The sequence below is a fragment of the Dasypus novemcinctus genome, chromosome 23, assembly GCF_030445035.2.
Source record: "Dasypus novemcinctus isolate mDasNov1 chromosome 23, mDasNov1.1.hap2, whole genome shotgun sequence".
NCBI lineage: Eukaryota > Metazoa > Chordata > Mammalia > Cingulata > Dasypodidae > Dasypus > Dasypus novemcinctus.
Genome location: NC_080695.1, coordinates 50,234,507 through 50,253,830, shown reverse-complemented (window position 1 = coordinate 50,253,830; position 19,324 = coordinate 50,234,507). Strand labels below are relative to the sequence as shown.

Sequence of the window (19,324 nt, the reverse complement as noted above, 5' to 3'; positions counted from 1 at the left end):
ACAAGGAAGGCATATATTAAACAGACCAAATCAATGACATATACAGGGAAGCAGACTTGGCCCAGTGGTTAGGGCATCTGCCTACCAAATGGGAGGTCCGTGGTTCCAACCCTGGGCCTCCTTGACCCCTGCGGAGCTGGCCCATGCAAAGTGTTGATGCACGCAAAGAGTGCCCTGCCACACAGGGGAGTCCCCCATGTAGGACAGCCCCACACACAAGGAGTGTGCCCCATAAGGAGAGCCGTCCAGCATGAAAGAAAGTGCAGCCTGTCCAAGAATGGCACCACACATACAGAGGGTTGACACAACAAAGATGATGCAACAAAAAGAAACACAGATTCCCCGTGTTGCTGATAAGGATAGAAGCGTTCACAGAAGAACACACAGCAAATGGACACAGAGAGCAGACAACTGGGGGGGGGGGGGTAGGGAGGGGACAGAGAAGGGGAGAGAAAAATAATGACATATACAGGAAAGCAACATGAAATAAAGATGGCAGTTTTCAAAGTGCTAAATTTTGAGAATAATTTTTGCCAAAAATGGGGCAGTGATTATTTCTGAAACAGAAATATCCATGTAAATCTTGGGTTAGGGATTGAGATGCTCTTACATGGGTATCCCATAAAGGGCCTGAATTATAGAACTCACTGCCAATAGCAATGCCTGTATTGAATACAGGCCAAGATTTATGTTAATGTGAAGGCAGATAAATGTGTAGGCTTAGATATTGGGTACATTTCCTATTGCTCATAAAATAATAGCATAATGACTTGAGTACTTAGTTGTAACCACAAGTAATCCTTTCTTTTTCCTAAAAAATATAAGAATTGATGGATGAAGATGAGCTATATATCAATCTTTTATCCTTTGTCATATTTAAAAATGTAGTATGTGGACTTGTCTTGGTTATTTTACATTTGTTCCATGCTGCCATCAGTGTTTGCCTTTTCCCCATAGCTTACTTATAACCGCTTGATGGACTGACCTCCTACCTCCAATGTTAATCCCTTCCTTCTAAGTAAACAGCATACTTCAGGAATTTGGGGTAAATATGCTATGTCTAAAGAATAAGTTGTTTAATTTTATAAAATAGGTAGGGATTTCAAATGTTACTGGACTTATATTTGTTATTTTGTGCAGATTCATGATTTTTTCTAAAGAAAATATACAATTTTTACTAAAGGGCACCTGTCCTCCCCTGCTGGAGAGGCTGTAAGGTGTAGTGATGAAGCAAGAGAGTCTGACTAAATCCATCCCCGTGACAGCTCTGCTGCAGAACCTCAGTCAATTGCAAGAGCACTCTGTGATTTGTCATGATACGTAAGACAGTTGAGATTTCCTAAGCCCTGAGAACAATGTCTGACACTTAGCAAATTTAATAGAAACTTTTGTTATATAGACTGTGTTCATTAGTACTCTTACTTAATTACAAAAACAGAAAACAAAGCAGGACTTGAGATTTTCAGGTGCTAATAAATAAAATAGTATTTCTTTATTGAGTTCTACTACTAAAATTTCCCAGTTTGGATTAATCTACTGCTAAGATCTAGTATGGATTGTTTGTGAGTTTTCCAATGAAAGGTTGATGATTCTACCTCTCTGTACACCTTGTTAGGAATTAGAAGCAAAAACATGTTACAGTAGTGTATTCGTCAGCCAAAGGGGTGCTGATGCAAAATACCAGAAATTGATTGGTTTTTATAAAGGGTATTTGTTTGTGGTAGGTGCTTACAGATACCAGGCCATATTCTCCCCCTTTTCCCCCTTTCTCCCCTCCCACCAAGCTTCCCCTCCCCCTCCCCTGCCCTGCCCCGCCCACCAGCTGCGGCCAGTCTCCTGACTCCAGGCCCTGGCCACCCAGGGCCTGCCATTTGCTTCTCTTCCTGACCTGGCTCTTCCAGCTCCTGCCTTCCCGCCCACCTCTTGGCGCCCTCACCGCGCCCTTCCCCGTGCTTCCCGGTGCCCCTGCCCTGGAGAGAGGTCGCTATGAGTTCAAAGGGCCGCAGGCCGAGTCAGGACTTGAATATCCACATTGGCCAACGAAGCTAATCCTTGTCCCTGTGACATCAGCCATAACCTCGAGCATGGAGGGATGGGGCCTGAAATTCAAGTCAAGCACATCCAGGGTATGTCAGCGAAACTTCTATGACACCAGTAAGGCTGTGATTATCACATTCGTATTTTTGGCTGACAATTGCCAAATACCAGGTATATGGCTGCCATGATCACAAGAAATGGATACACAACCATCGCCCCAGACTTCCTTATGGCCATGGCACCCCGACTGGTCCCCCAGCCCAGAGTGGGTGAAAACGCGAAACGCCAGCAAAGTTGATAAGGTGGTAGACGCCGTCTTGAAGTATCTGAAACAACAGTGTCATGCCCAGAAAGCCAGCATCGTGGGATTCTGCTGGGGTGGCGTAGCTGTCCATCACGAGATGATGAAATACTCGGAATTCAGGGCAGGGCTGTTCCTCCATGGCATTGTCGAGGATTTTGAAGACATATGCAGTTTAAAGAAACCCGCGTTGTTTATTTTTGCTAAAATCGGTGCAGTGATTTCTCCTGAGCAAGTCTCTCTGCTGACCAAGAAGTTGAAAGAACACTGCAAAGTTGAATATCAAGTTAAAACATTTTCTGGGCAAACTCATGGATTCGTGCACCAAGAGAAGATGGTTCACCTGCAAACAAGCCCTACGCTGAGGAGGCTAGGAGGAATCTAATTGAGTGGTTGAATGAGTACGTTTAAAAGTGGCTAAGGGCAGGGTTTCTCAAAAAAGCTTCGGTTGGAAAATGTGCTTCTAACCACTTGAATTGTTTGATTTAATTTTCATTTTATATAAAACAGATAAAGGAATCCTAAAATTCATGATTTCATCTGAATCACAAATTCACTAGGAAATGATCATGTATGAAATGATTTAAATTCATTTTAACATTTATATTTAAATGCTTAAAAGTTTAAAATAAATTAATAGGTCAGTCTTTGCAGAGGTTGAATGATAGAATAATATCAGAACTATCAGTAAAACCTCCCCAGCAGCCTGGGTCTGGCCTTCCTGGTGTTTATTGAATACATCCATTCAAACGACCAATACAGCACAGACGTTAAGAGCATGAACTGCAAACCCAAGTAGACCAAAGCCCCTCCTAATTAGACATTTGCCTTTGTCTTAATGGAGCTCAATTTGTCATATTCATATACTGCAAGGGGAGTAGTATTGAGATTGAAATAGGGTTCAGTGTTAAGCTAATAAACTTATTTTTTAATTTTGGAAAAAAAATTAAAGAACAAGAAGATCAATGGTTTTGTGTTTCCTCTTGTCTCATGCTCCAATTTGGCTTTACACAGCTCTGAACATGGATGAGATTAAGTGGATTGTTGGAAAGTGCATAGAGATCTATGTGAAAATGGCAAGCAAAAGAATGGTAGTCTTTGAGAACAACTGGCCACAATAATGCTGGGACAACAAGCACAGATAATAACAATCATTGACATATGAAGTCATTATGGTCACCTTAGCTATAGACAAATATTTGAGTGGCAGAGACAACATATAGACGGTGGATTAAGTTGGGGCCCAAGTGAGAAGGGAAACATGCAGAGTTCAAAGAAGAACAAAGAAGAGCACCCTGAAATCCTGAAAACTGCCAGACTTCACACTTGAAGGTCTTCCTGTACAATGGAGGAGAAGGGTGACCACCTGTGATCCTCACGGGAGCTTTCAAATTCCCATCCCCAAGTCCAGGCTAACAGAGTACAGAGCCTTGGACTTCGGCTCTTCCTCTTTAAATACAATGTTTAGAAATGTTTCCTCTGAAAAGACAGTCTGAAAGTCCAGGCTGGATGGAAACATCCACAAGAACAGTCAATTTTCCATTTCTAAAACACTATCACCCCCCTCAAATCAATTCATTGTATTTCTGAATTTTGTCTCTGAAATCTTGGCTTTAATGAGGAGAAAGACCTACTGAATACTGCTAAGATTTTCAGACCAGTTGTGTTCATTCCTTCCCATAAACCAATAAACTGGACTTCTGATATAAATGAAATTTGAATTTAGAGCCTTAAGCTAAAAATTTTATGTCCTACCTGTGCACACTGATCTTAAGCCACTTATTGAAAAGGCTGCGTTACTACATGCAGTAAGACAAGATTCATGCTCAATCCTTATCATACCTCTCTTACATCATATTATTTTATAACATATAGTTTGAAAAAAACATTTATTTTTAATGCATTATTTAGATATTCATTCTTTTAGGAGGTACTGGGGATTGAACCCAGGAGCTCGTACATGCAAAGCAGGCACTCAACCACCGAACTACACTGACTCAGCTGAGGCAGATTTAAAAGTGCAATATTTGAAGCCCCAAGCACACCACCATTAGGCCGTTGACAATATGTGTGCTCAGCAGCACAATCAGAGAAGATGTGCCCATAGCAATGCAAAGGGGAGATGGTTAGTTCTGACGACGGACAGTTCCTGGCATACAAGAAATGTGGGACTGACACTGTTTAGAAGAAAATGAAATAAAACTCACTGACTGAAAGTATATTATTTAATGACTAAATGCTAGTGGAAAATATTTGGTTGTCCTCCTATGATATAATTACAAACATTAAAAAAATGCTTTCAAGAAATCCTGGAATAAATTTCTACTAGTTTCTATTAATGGATGCTATGCACTGAAAATATAGTGAATCTTCTCACTAAAAATAAAATCTTACAGTATCCTTTAATTTCTGCCATGCTCCTTTTCTAATACTTAAAGAGGATTAATTGAATTGGGTAAAGCAAAACTTTTTCTCAATCAGAAATTAAGCTTTTGGTCTGAGTGGCTGAAAATTATTTGGAAATACTCAGTTTTGATTAAAAAGGTAAAATATCAGCAACAGATAATTTGGAGCTGAAGAGAAGAGAGCAGCTGAGAAGCCCTGGGAGCTGAGCCTCATGCCAGCCTACGGCTGAGATTGAAGGAAGCTGGGATCATGGAGCCTTAGAGAAGAAGGAAGGTTGAACCCTCGCAGACCTGCCTACCATTTTGTTTCAACATGTGGAAAGTGATAAAGCACCTCTTATATTACCTTGAGAGGGACTCTTTAGGGCCTTCTGACTGTATGCTTCTACTCCAAACAAATACACTTTATAAAAGCCAACAACAACAAAAAAGTCAGCAACATGCCATCAGCTAATGAAATGATAACTTTTGTGGTTGTCTATTGCTCATGAACAAGTTGTTGGAATATTATGGTCCAGCAAAGGACTGAGTCAGCTCTTCCTTCTTCAGAGGAAATGGAGACTTAATATTCATTTTATTAAGAGACAGCCTCAGGAGCTGTGAATTAACATGCTTGAAATGAAATTAATCATAATTGCTTAGAAGTTTCCTGTTCCTTAAAATATTAATATATGAAGCTTTCAACATTCAACCTTCAGAAATACTTTTTATTATTCCTTTTTTAAAAATAAAAAAGCTGAGGGTAAAATTCTGATATGTTTTGTGCTAACATCTTTCTTAAATTGAAAGAGATGGTGGTAACTAGGTAGTTCTATGTACAGAGGTTTTTTTCCCGTAGTTGTGACTCCATGGCAGATCCACTTACTTATCTCATGAATGTCCATCTGCCATAACTGCATAAAGACAACTGAAAAACAAATCTTTAATTCATATTAAATAATCTCAACCATATTGTGAATGCATCAAATAAGAATTTGTACTAATGCAGTTATCAGTGATGAACTGATTCCCTAGACTTAGAAGTATTTTATACCTAGTTCATCTGCCCCAGAACTCATTCTCTCATACTTCCTGGTATTTTCTTAAAGTACCTACAGCAAAGGAAGACTATTTATTTTTAGAGAAGTCTTCACATTGTTTTCCCCCTAAAGTTCATGCTCCTCTATATCCACTACATTTTCCCTAATAAATTTCTTTATAAAATATATGCAAACATAAACTGCAAAAGTCATTAAAAATAATTTTTGAAGACTACCAATAAAAAAGCAATCTGGGTAATTTTCTGCTATTGATTTTGGTTCAAACATTTTATGTTAGAGATTCTACCTAAAGTTTTTATAAAAGATGTAAAACAAGACAGGGCCTGTGTATTTATTTACTAGTTTATTCCCAAATGGGAATTTTCTTTTTTCATCTTTTGAAAGAACACTAAACAGATCTAGAGGAGACAGAAATCATAAATTAATCAAATATGCAAGGTTTACTTTAAACATGCCATGCCATGGCATCACTGGGTCATATCTGTGGATCTCACCAAACATATATTTATAGATATTTGTGTATAAACTATGCCATGAAAAATGCTTTTCATGAATATCATGTAAGTTATACATGCTGTCATTCAAATATATTAATTTGTTAGTAAAAATTGTCAGCTCTTAGCAACTACAAAAAGCCAGAATCCTGTTTTGCTCATGTGAATGAAAAACAACAGCTTGTGAATTCAAAGCTTGACACTTACCTGTAATACAGAAGAAATAAGCTTAGTTTGCATTTGAAAAACAGCTAATAAATGGTCTGATTGGTTTCTGCAGATGTGTTTCACAGGCCTTTTCTCTAAGCAGCATATTAAGCAATTCATTGTAAGAAATGCCCTTAATAAGAATCATTTCTATTTTCTTCTCTTAAGGCTGTAGTGATATTTCTACATATAGTGATATTTCTAAAAGAGTGCTAATAGGAATGAGAATGTGACCCCTTAAACAAGGGAACGAATATGGACATACATGAGCAAAAAGAAATATCAAATTGTAGGAGCTGGGAAAAGAAAGAACATATTTATTTGGTTTAATTCAATTATACTGCAAGAAAGAAACATAAATATAGCACAACAGTATATATGGAGGTGGGACTACTGACATATATTTCTGTTATACAATTTAAGCCAAAGGAATGAGCTATGTGAGTTTTGTTTTTTCTTTCTTCAGAAAATGGCCTTGTAAATGAAACACTTGTGATGTGACTATAACACGTGAAGCAGAAAACGCTATCATAAAAAATCAATTAAAAGAGTCTTAGTTTGCTCGGTTAAACACTTATTTAGATAGCAGAATTTTACAAAATCTCCTTAAATGTCCAATGTAGAAACATTTGTTCAACATTGTAAGAATCTGTCCATCGTTTTATAGAGACAAAGTAATCATCACAGTCACTACTCAAATCTATGTCATGTACGTGGCAATCTTGTTTTTACAAAGGTGATTTTGTATACTGATAATTTGTTTCCAGTAATTAGCAGTGTTCATTGACTGAAATGTACTGGGCACCTTAAAGATATTTTCTCTAAAGTTGAAACATGCTCTAATTTCTACACAAGGGTCTGCTTGATCTGCTCCTGCTGACCTCACCGGCTCTTCTGCTCCCTCCCTCTAAACTTCCCCATCTGGGAAAGATATAGAAAAAATAGCACCCACATCATATGGTTGATTGAGAATTACTTGAGTGTAATCATTATGTGAAGTTTTGCACTCGGCATGGCACCCAATAATTGTTCAGCATTTGCTGGCTGTTGCTGATTCAGTCCTGTGAGATATTTACTCCTGCACACACGCAGACATTGGATTATGCTCTATGGTGTACCTGCACAGCTGTATTTTGGCAACTTCTTTCTGATGCTTATTCAGCCTGTTTTATGCAGCTGCAGAATATGATGAAAATAAGCACCCTTGAATAATTAGTTTCAATGTTGTAACATACACAGCCAAAAGTACTCTATTCCTAAATTAACTCAAGGGTACAAACAAATAAGATTTAATATATATCCTGGACTGTGGAATAAACACATTCAGAATATCAAGTTCTATTTTTGGCAGGAAGAATTATATAAGAATCATGCTAAATGACATAGAGAAACTATTCTGGGAGTAAGCTTATCTGTGGTTAAACTGCAAAATAAATAACAGAGATTTGACTACTCTTGCTATACATTGGTTTAGAACAAATATGCTCCTTGCCAGCGTTCATATAAAATGCAATTTTAAAAACTTGTAATTCATATTTCTTAAAAATTATCCAAATCTATCACCTGATTCCTTGCACACTATCTGGCACATGGAAGGCAACTGATGATGATTAAGTGAATTGCATCATGAGAACAGTTTTCAGGAGTAGCAGCTGTGGCTTAATCAGTTGGGCTCCTGTCTACCATAGGGGAGGCCCTGGGTTCATGTCCCAGGTTCTCCTTGTGAAGGCAGGCTCATCTGCACACCATGGAGAGCCGCTGGCCTGCAAGCACCATGGAGTGTTGCCCAGCCTGCAAGCACTGTGAAGAGCTGGCTCAGCAAGTTGATGCAACAAAAAAGGGAGACAAGTAAAAACACAGAAGAGTGAAGCGAATGGATACAGAGAGGAGACAACAAAGAAGCCACAAGGGGCTGGGTAAAAAATAAATAAATCAATACAGACACACAGAAGAACACCCAGCAAATGGACCCAGAGAGCAGACAGCAAGCAAGCCACAAGGGGGGGGGGGTGGGAATTTTAAAAAAATAGTTTGCAAAACAGAATAAACAGGTGGCTCTGAAACAGATTCAATAACTGAGTTGCCAGGACAGGACTTCTGGGGCTGGGGAGATACTATACTTTGTCCTTCAGAACTTTATATGCGTGGCTATTTGGAGAGAATACATTATGAAATAAACTAATTATGATGAGAAGATGCACAATTGGGCATGGAATAGTGCTTTACTATTTAGAAATTGTTTTCACATGATAATGAACACTACCAGCATGAACGGTTAATATGGATACTCTGATAAACAAAACAGGTGAAAGGAAATACATTAGTTCTTCAGGTGCAAATCTAGGGCTTTAGCTTTAAATAAGCTGGCCAAGGATTACTATGTTGGACCCTTTTTATGAATGCGAACTCAAAAGAAAAATACCTGCAATGTGTACCCCAGTTGATGCTGAAAGGAGAGAATGACATTGACCGTGTATCGATGCCCTGTTTTGATGCCATTGCCTGGAAGTGCTGGTTCTTGCCAGGCAGCAAGTCCTACAGCTGCAGAAACGCAAAGACAAAGATTTAGAAATTGTATGATATAAAGAGTATCTTTTTTTTTTTTTTTTTTTTTTTTTTTAATTTTTTTATTTTTTATTGACTTTGTAATAATATTACATTAAAAATATATATGTGAGGTCCCATTCAACCCCACCCCCCCACCCCCCCTCTCCCCCCCCCCCCAACAACACTCGTTCCCATCATCATGACACATCCATTGGATTTGGTAAGTACATCTTTGGGCACCTCTGCACCTCATATACATTGGTTCACATCATGGCCCATACTCTCCTCTATTCCATCATGTAGGCCCTGTGAGGATTTACAATGTCCGGTGATTACCTCTGAAGCACCATCCAGGGCAGCTCCATGTCCCTAAGACGCCTCCACCTCTCATCTCTTCCTGCCTTTCCCCATACCCTTTGTCCATTATGTCCACTTTTCCCAATCCAATGCCACCTCTTCTATGTGGACACTGGATTGTTTGTGTCCATTGCACCTTTATGTCAAGAGGAGGCTCAGATTCCACCTGGATGCTGGATGCAATCCTCCCATTTTCAGTTGTAATCACTCTAGGCTCCATGGTGTGGTGGTTGTTCTTCTTCACCTCCATCTTAGCTGAGTGTGGTAAGTCCAATAAATCAGATTGTAGGTGCTGGAGTCTGTTGAGGCTCAGGATCTGGCTATCACATTGTCAGTCCAGAGATTCAAATCCCCTAAATATATCTTAAACCCCTACATTAACTGCACCTCCAGCACATTAGCATGAAAGTCTTATGAAGGGAGATCCCATCTGAGTCCAGATTCATCACACATAAACACCATTTCCAAAGAGGGGCCATCTGCCCTGGTAGTTAACCCCATCGGCCATGACCATAACTCCCATGGGTCTCTTTAGCCCTCAAAGGAACCAATATCTGGGGGTTGTATCTGCTTTATCTGTATAAAGAGTATCTTTATGGCCTGAATAATAAAATGACCATTTTTTCTGTTGTTCTCCTGTTAGAAATGAACAGAGGTTTGAACTCTTTCTCTTATTTTACAAAGAAGGGTTTACACAATTTCAGAGCTTTAAGCTCATTTGTAAATATTAGCTTATTTTATTCCTATAACATAAAACCAAGTCTTTTTATAATGATAAAATTTGTTACTTCTATGCTTAGTATAAATCACCCTAGTTATAATCCATACATATTTTAAAGTGCTAAAAAAATTATTTGTAATTATATAGAAAACTCCATGACTTTCCTCTCGCAGTACTTTTTTCAAGCATACTCTGCAATCTTTATTTAAAAAATTTTAGTGTGAATAGGAATTCCATTCATCCAGAAAAAAAGTATGAGAACAGATAATTTATGTTCAGTAGTGCTCACTCTCTCTCTATTTAAAGACAATAAAACTTTCCCCTAAAATTTTCTGTAGACAGAACCAATATTTACAGATCTTGAAGCAATAATCAGGTACTTTACTAAACTAAATTGCTTTCAGGTCACTCACAAATGAAAAGAAATGCAACATGTAGTATTGGAATTCATCCTAAAATATCAGATAAATTAACTCTAAATATTACTTAATATTGCTAAAGAAATGCAACATGTAGTATTGGAATTCATCCTAAAATATCAGATAAATTAACTCTAAATATTACTTAATATTGCTAGTTATCTGCAAAAATACTTCCTATAAGAATAAACAAAGTATGCCACTAAGGTATTTTGTAGATGCAGAAATGCATTGAAAAGGTTGCTAAAGACCCGCTGACTTCAAATAATCTCTCCCACTGTTCCAGGGTGTCTTCTCACAACCTTTTTTCCTCAGGTTAAATATACCAATGGATTATCCAGGAAAGGTGAGAAATAGGGGAGAAAGATTACTCTAGAGCAGACAACTTAAAAATCTTTATATAGTCTTGAATTTTTAACACTCACACTAATGAATATTTCAGAAATGCTAATAGACTAGGACACAGGAAAGCAGTGAAGTAGGATAGGTGGATAAGGGTGAGAAAGATTACTTTATCCAGAGGAACACACTGGTATGAAGTGGTAAGAGAAGGTGGAGACAGTCCCAGCTCCATCATTTGCACAGACTAATGCAAAATGAAAATGTCTGTTGTCCCATCTTGTTCATGAGACTTAGCCACAGTGTGGCTGCTACAGCTAGCACATCTCCTCCATTCACACACTTGCTCCTCTGTCCTTCTGGACTCCACTTACAAAACACAAGTTCTCAAAGACTAAATTGTTAACACTGCACAGTTTGCATAATTATGAAGCAGACACTGGATCTAGGCTAGTGAATCTGGTCAGGCAGCCATTAGAGGTACCAGATAAGTGAAGCAGGAAGGTCAAGTTGCCAAGAAACAGCCTTTGAGGTGCCCTCAATCTGTCTGCTTGGTATGCTGCTAATGGCAAAGATCCTCTACTTGCTTGCTATTCAAAACCTGGTACAGACCTTGCTAGAAATGCAGCCACAGGCTTACTTATTCAGCATGTACATTTTAATACCACTTAGATGATTCATATGCATTAAAGTTTGAAAATGATTGGTCTGCTTCACTTTACCCACACTCATGAGAGTATAAAACAAAGAAAGAGAAGTGAATCCCGTTTATCTTTGTTTGTTCATTTGAGAATACCAGGCTATAGAAATTGTGTCACTGGTACATAAACCAGCTGGAGAAGTTCAAGCCACAAAATACATTGATTCTATATGGGATGAGTATATAAGAGTTGTCTCATGAAGGTTTTTTTTCTTTTTATTTATTGATGAAATTAATTTCTCCCTAAATGGCTTCACTTTAGAAATCATAAATACTTTTTATATTAAGTAGCAATATCTTTTATTCATAGCTTAGAATTCCAAATCATAGAGGACTTTTCATAGAAGATAAAATTACTAATTATGAAAAATACAACCACTTAGATCCTTAACTTGTTTTATTAGTGTAAGTCTAATTTATCTCTCTCCATTTTTGATATTAGAATATAGATTTTAACTACATTTAAATTTCAACATTTTTCTATTAAAATTTGTCAGGTTTTCCTAACATATATCTCATTTAGGTTTTGATTTCACCTTGAAAATATACACTTAAAACACACTTGGTATTAAATTACCAACTAAAATTTGGAATATTAAAAATATAATTGATGGTAATACTACATAACCCTCATTTTGGAATACTTCAAGTACATATCAGGTGTGCTAGAGATCAGAAAGTACCAATCACACAATTTTCAAAAAAAGAAGAGGAAAAATATTTTGCAATTTTTAAAAAATGAAACATGGAATGTAATTCAAAATCAAATTCCAACTACTAAATTTTCTATCTCTTTACACCAAAGATAACATGTTTTGTTGTTTTTGTTTTTTAGGAAATACCAAAGAATTGAACCTAGGACCTCGTACATGGGATGTAGGCATTCAACCACTGAGCTATATCTGTTCTCCTGTGTGTTTTTAATTATTTATTATATGAGTTTATTATGTATTGATTTGCCTTGTATATTAATTTATTTTTATATTCTTCTACCTTCAATTCTAAGTCCAATTCATCCCCTTAAAAAATAAGCTACATTTACATCTATAACTGGAGGGATTACAGAAAATTTACTTAATATAATAAAAAATCATTTTAATCAGTGTTTAATATGGTAACACTTGGTAGTAGTTATATGAAGACCATAATATTTGAAATGTTAAAAGACACAATATTTGAAATGTTAAAAGAAATGCTATGAAGGAAGTTTCTTTCCCTCCTTCCTTCTTTTACTTTTTCACTCATTTTGCATATATTGGGCATCATTATATTTCTATTGTATGTTAATGGCAAAGAATAAAAAAGGTAATACATGATATTTGTAGGAGCACATTCTAGCAAATATCTCTTAACCTGTTAATATATATATCCAGAAATTGGGCTACAGAATGGGTAAATGATGGATATGATCATCTGCAAATATTTAATGAACTATCCTGGACTAATGTCCAACTATTTTCCATATATTGCATTTATCTCCTCATGATGCAAAATAAAAATAAAAATCTCCTGTGACACTAAGATTAACTCAACTCAGTAAAAATAGTGGATTGATGTCATGGGCTAAAACACAGGGACTTTTTTAGTGATATTTTTATGGTTGAGAATGATCTCAACAGCAGTGGGAATAGTTAAAGATGTAGGAGATACAGAAAAAGAAAGCAATTGGGTTTGAAGAGAAGCATGGCAATAGAAGTGTTAAAACATGTTACGGAGATAGAATTGTTAAAATATGACAAGAACAGAGCATAATAGTTTCCTGTGCTATAAAGAAGTAGTGGTAGGAGGTGGGGCAAGATGGCATCTGAGTGAGTACACCCTCTTCATCTCTCCTGCAGAGGACCGACTGAGTGGGGACGGAATCATGCCGGAGTGGGCTTTTTTGAGAACCTACAAAGGAAGAGGTATCTAGATGTTGATATGGAGAGATTGTGACAAAAGTTGTGCTTGCTCAAGGTAAAATTGCGAGTTTCTAACACTGAAGTTGGAAGCTGTGGGAAGGTAAAACCCTTCCCCTAGGGCTGAGGGCTACAGCATTTCCTGAAAACTCCTGGTCACGAGGCAGGTTTCTTGAGCCCCACATTCCCCAAATGCATGATCCCCAAACCCATGTTCCCTGAAGCCCCATAACCCACATTCCACAGACCCATGTACCCTGAGTCTGCATTCTCCCAGGCCCCTGCTTTCTGAAGCCAGCACTCTCTGAAATCCAGCATTACCCTAGCCCTCTGGTCTTGGACTAACTCTGGGAGTGGGAAGGTTTAGGTGGGAGGTGCAGAGGGGCCTGAGGAGTGCATTTCAATTTTCTGCTCTCCCTCTTTTTTTTTTTTTTTGAGCTTGTAGGAGCATACCAGCTGACTTGGAGAGAGCCTAGGAAGAGAGGAGAGGTGAATATTCTGAGAAAGCCCAATTTACCTAAACACCCTTGGATAGAAATTTGGTCTGGGAGAAGGTGGAGCCAGAAAATTGACTAGTCCCCCTTTAGCACACCTAAGGGAGAGGGACAATAGAACGTGCTTTGCAGGCCTCCAGTAGCATAGGTAGGGTTCTGGGCAAGGTATGGGTGCTCTCTCTCAAGAAATTAAGAGTCGTTATTTTCTGTGGGGAGTTGGTTCACCAGAGACCCATTTGAATCTCCTATGGAACCCCTCACACAACCTTCCTGCTGCCCTGGGAGAGAAGGAAGTGAGGAAGGGAGAAGGGGAAGGTCAGACTCCTAAGCAGTTTATTCAATTGCAAAGAGGATTCCTTGCTTGAGGCCTTGTGTGGTCTTTTTTTGTTGTTTTTTGTTTTCTTGTTTTTCCCTCCTCTTTATCCCCCCATGGCCCTTTTTCTTTTTTTCTTTTTTGCTTGCTTTTTTCTTTTTTTATATTAGGTGCTGCAGGTAGCACTTCTTATTTGCTGTGATTCCTCATCCTCAATTTCCTCTTTTCTGCGTGTGCTGATTTTGTCTACCAATGCTATCCCCTTTCCTTTACATCAGTCTATCCTCCATTATTTATTGTTTCTCTTACATTCCACCTCTCTTTGTTTAGCCCACAATTTTTAAAACTTTTTATTTCTAATACCTCTATTCTGTTTTCTACATATTATTCACTCTTTATATTATTGTTCTTTCTTCTCTCTTTCCCTCTCTCCTGACCACACTAGCTTTTTAATTCAGACTATATTCCTCCCCATATTCAGTTTACTATCTCATTACAGGTACTCCACATTTTTACTGTTATAACTCTACACTGGTTACATGAGTTTAATATCCATTTAATATCTCACATGGTTCTTCTGCTAACATTTACTATCAATACTATTATTATACTTTTTCTTTACTCATCGCCTTTGCTTTCTCTGCCCCTAATATCTTCCTTCAAGGGAACTTAGCCAACAGTGAGGAAATAGAATAAGAAGAACGACATGACAAGTAGAAGACTTAACACACACACAAAAACAACAGCTAATTAAACTGAGACAAGACGAAGCTAATCAACTGAATAAACTCATGAAAATAAAATGATCTCCAGACAGCAACAAAAAACTACAAAACATACCAATAATCAGGAAAAGATGGCCTAACCCAACAAACAAATTAAAAACCAGGAAGAGGAATGGGACATTGGACAACTAATCAAAGTTGTCAAAACATATATCATGGACCAATTTAATGAAGTGAAGGAAGAGATTAAGGATATTTAAAGGAAAACAGACTTGGCCCAGTGGTTAGGGCGTCCGTCTACCACATGGGACGTCTGCGGTTCAAACCCCGGTCCTCCTTGACCCGTGTGGAGCTGGCCCATGCGCAGTGCTGATGCGCACAAGGAGTGCTGCGCCACGCAGGGGTTTCCCCCAAGTAGGGGAGCCCCACGCGCAAGGAGTGCACCCATAAGGAGAGCTGCCCAGCGCAAAAGAAAGTGCAGCCTGCCCAGGAATGGTGCCGCCCACACTTCCCGTGCCACTGACGACAACAGAAGCAGACAAAGAAACAAGACGCAGCAAATAGACACAGAGAACAGACAACTGGGGGAGGGGGGGGAATTAAAATAAATAAAATAAATCTTTAAAAAAAAAAGGATATTTAAAAAACACTTGGAGAGCATACAGAAGAAATTTTAATCATATGCAAAAAGATAATGGTTATGATGATGAACAGCATAATTCAAGAAATGAAAAATACACTCTCAGCAAATAGCAGCAGATTTGAGGAGGCATAGGAAAAAATCAGTAATGTGGAAGGCAGCACATCTGAAATTGAACAGATAGTAGAACTGATGAATAAAAAGAAAGAAAAAATCCAGCAGGGTATTAGGGACCTGGATGACAACTCAAAATGCACAAACATATGCATTAAATGCAGAAATAGAGAGAAAGTAAAGAGGACAGAAGGGGTGTTGGAGGAAATAATGCCTGAAAACTTCCCAAACCAACTGAGGGAGATGGATGCACATGTCCAGGAAGTACAATACACCCCAAACAGCATAAATCCCAACGGGCCTACCCCAAGACACATACTAGTCAATTAATCCAAAGCTCAAGACAAAGAGAAAATATTAAAAGCAGCAAGAGAAAAGAGAACTATCACATAAAAAGGAGGCCTCATAAAATTAAGTGCTGATTTCTAGTGTGAAACCATGGAGGCAAGAAGACAGTGGTATGACATAGTCAAGGTACTAAAAGAAAAAAAATTCCAATCAAGAATATTCTATCCAGCAAAGCTAGCATTCAAAAAAGATGGAGAGTTCAAAATATTCACAGATAAAGATAAACTAAGAGAGTATGCCAACAAGAAACCTGGCCTCCAAGAAATACTAAAGGAATTTCTGCAAGATGGTTCAACATAGAATCAATGAGTGTAATACACCAAGTAAAAAGACTGAAGGATAAAAATCACATGATCATGTTTATAGATACAGAAAAAGCATTTGACAAAATACAGCACCATTTCTTGATAAAAACACTGCAAACGATAGGGGTGGAAGGAAACTTTCTGAACATGATAAAGGGTATACATGAAAAACACACAGCTAACATCATTTATAATGGTGAAATCATAAATCTTTCCTTCTAGGATCAGGAAGAAGACAAGAATGTCCATTATTACTGCTTCTATTTAACATTGTGTTAGACGTACTTGCTCGAGTACTGAAGCAAGAACCAGGTATAAAAGGCATCCAAATTGGAAAGGAAGAAGTCAAATTTCACTATCTGCAGACAATATGATCCTATACATAGAAAGCTCTGAGAAGTCTATGACAAAGTTCTAGAACTTATAAATGAGTTTAGTAAAGTTGCAGGCTATGTGCGAAATCAGTAGCCTATCCATACACCAATAATGAACAATCTCAGGTGTAAATCAAGAAACAGATTTACTATATTTAAAAATAGTAAATATAAAAATCAAATACCTAGGAATAAATACAACTAAAGATGTAAAAGACTTATATACAGAAAACCACACAACACTGTTCAAGGAAATTAAAGAAGAGCTAAATAAATGGAAGAATAGTCCCTATTCATGGATAGGAAGACTAAATATTATTAAGATGTCTACCCCACAAAAACTAATTTTCCAATTCAATGCAATCCCAATAAAAATCAACACAGCATTCTTTAATGAACTAGAAAAACTACGAAATTTATTTGGAAAGGAAAGAAGCCCTGAATAGCCATAGATGTATTGAAAAAGAAAAATGAAATTGGAGGAATCACACTACTTCAGAACATACTACAAAGCAACAGTAGTGAAAATGGTATGGTATTTTTACAAGGATAGACACACTGACCAATGGAACCAAATTGAGAGTTCTGATATAGATCCTCATATATACAGCCATATGATATTTGAAAAGGCCACCAAGACACTCAACTGGGAGAGAATGGGCTCTTCAACAAATGGTGCCTGGAGAAGTGGATATCCATATGCAAAAGAATGAATGAGGATTACCAACTCACACCTTATACAAAAATCAACTCAAGATGGATCAAGACCTAAATACAAGAGCCAATACCATAAAGACCATGGAAAACAATGTAGGGGAGCATCTACAGGACCTTGTAGTAGGAAATGGCTTCATGAACTTCACACCCAAAGCATGAGCAGCAAAAGAACAAATAGTTAAATGGAACTTCTTCAAATTAAAGCCTTTTCACCTCAAAGAAGTTTGTCAAGAAAGTGAAAAGACAGCCTACCCAATGGGAGAAAATATTTGGTAACCATATATCTGGTAGGAGACTTATATACTGCATAAAGAAAGAACTCCTATATCTCAAAAATAAAAAGACAAACAACCCATTTTAAAAATGGGCAAGAGATTTGAACAGATGCTTCTCCAAAGAAATAAAAATGGCTAAAAAGCATAAGAAAAAATGCTCAAAATCACAAGCTATTATGGAAATACAAAACAAAACTACAATGAGATACCATCTTACTCCCATAAGACTGGTAATTATTAAAAAAATCAGAGGACTACAAGTGTTGGACAAGATTTGGAAGAATGGGAACATTCATCCACTGCTGGTGGTAATACAGAAGGATCCAGCCATTCTGGAGGGCAGTTTGGCAGTTTCTCCAAAACTAGCTACAGCTTTGCCATATGACCCAGCAATTCCATTGCTGAGTATATACCCAGAAGAAGTGAAAACAAGGACACAAACTGATATATGCACACCGATGTTCATAGCAGCATTATTCACTATTGCCAAAAGTTGGAATCAACCCAAATGCCCATCAAAAGGTTAATGGATAAATAAAATGTGGTATATACATACAATGGAATACTACTCAGTTATAAGATGGAATACAGTACAAAACACATTGGATAACATGGATGAATCTTGAAGACCTTATGTTGAGTGAAGCAAGCCAGGCATTGAAGGACATACACTACATGACCTCTCTGATATAAAATAAGGAAACCTAGCTGTCTCAGAGAGCTAGGAACTGGATGATAGACTTAAAGGAAGATGGGGGGAGAGGAAGGTTTTTAGCTGACACTTACATGGGTGAAATCTATGAGAAGCTGTAGGTAAGTATTTGTACAGGGAAGGGATTAGACGGGGGCATAGGGATACTTTTGGGTGGGGTTTTGTGGGTTTGAGGGGGTCTAGTGTTGGGAGGATGGGTCAGTTGACCCAAGGTATTGGGGGGAGGCCTGGAGGGAAGAGTTGAATATGGGAGATTTTCAGGTATGTGGTTGAAGCTATAATGTTGACAGAACTCTTTGGAAAATATAATAAGGAAGGATTACCTGTTTAAGGTGCTTAAGGAGGGTCATGTGGCACAGTGGAAGGTTTCTAGGGAGTGTGAGTGATCATTTTGTCATAGTGTGTTATATCATTGGGTAGAGACCCATACAGTGAGTGGGAAGGTGAACCCACATCCTGGGGAGGCCTGATGTTCTCAAACAGAGTGAATTATGTCTCTCGAGAGAATTGGTAGCTCCCAATGGGTTAGGGGAGTCTAGTATGTCAAGCCATCAGCATAGTTGCAAGTATCTGTGAATCTGTTCCTTTAAACAGTGAAGATTGATTGTCGCTATGGGCCCTGAGGGGAGAGGGAGAGAGGTATAGATGAAAGCAAGGTAACTGGGAGACAATGGAAGTATTCCACAAGATCATGCAATGATGGAAATAGGACATGTTAAATTACATCAAAAATGTATAAAAGTCTTTAGGCTAAAATGTAAACCATAATGTAAAACATAAGGTAACTAAAACTTTAGAAAATTATACAGTCTAAAATATAAACCATACTGTAAACCAAAATG

General features: G+C 37.8%; 1 pseudogene; it reads left to right on the top strand.

Moving 5' to 3' along the window:
- The first annotated feature begins 2,032 nt into the window (after positions 1-2,032).
- Positions 2,033-2,749, top strand: LOC101423747 (carboxymethylenebutenolidase homolog pseudogene; annotated as a pseudogene).
- The last annotated feature ends 16,575 nt before the right edge of the window (positions 2,750-19,324 follow it).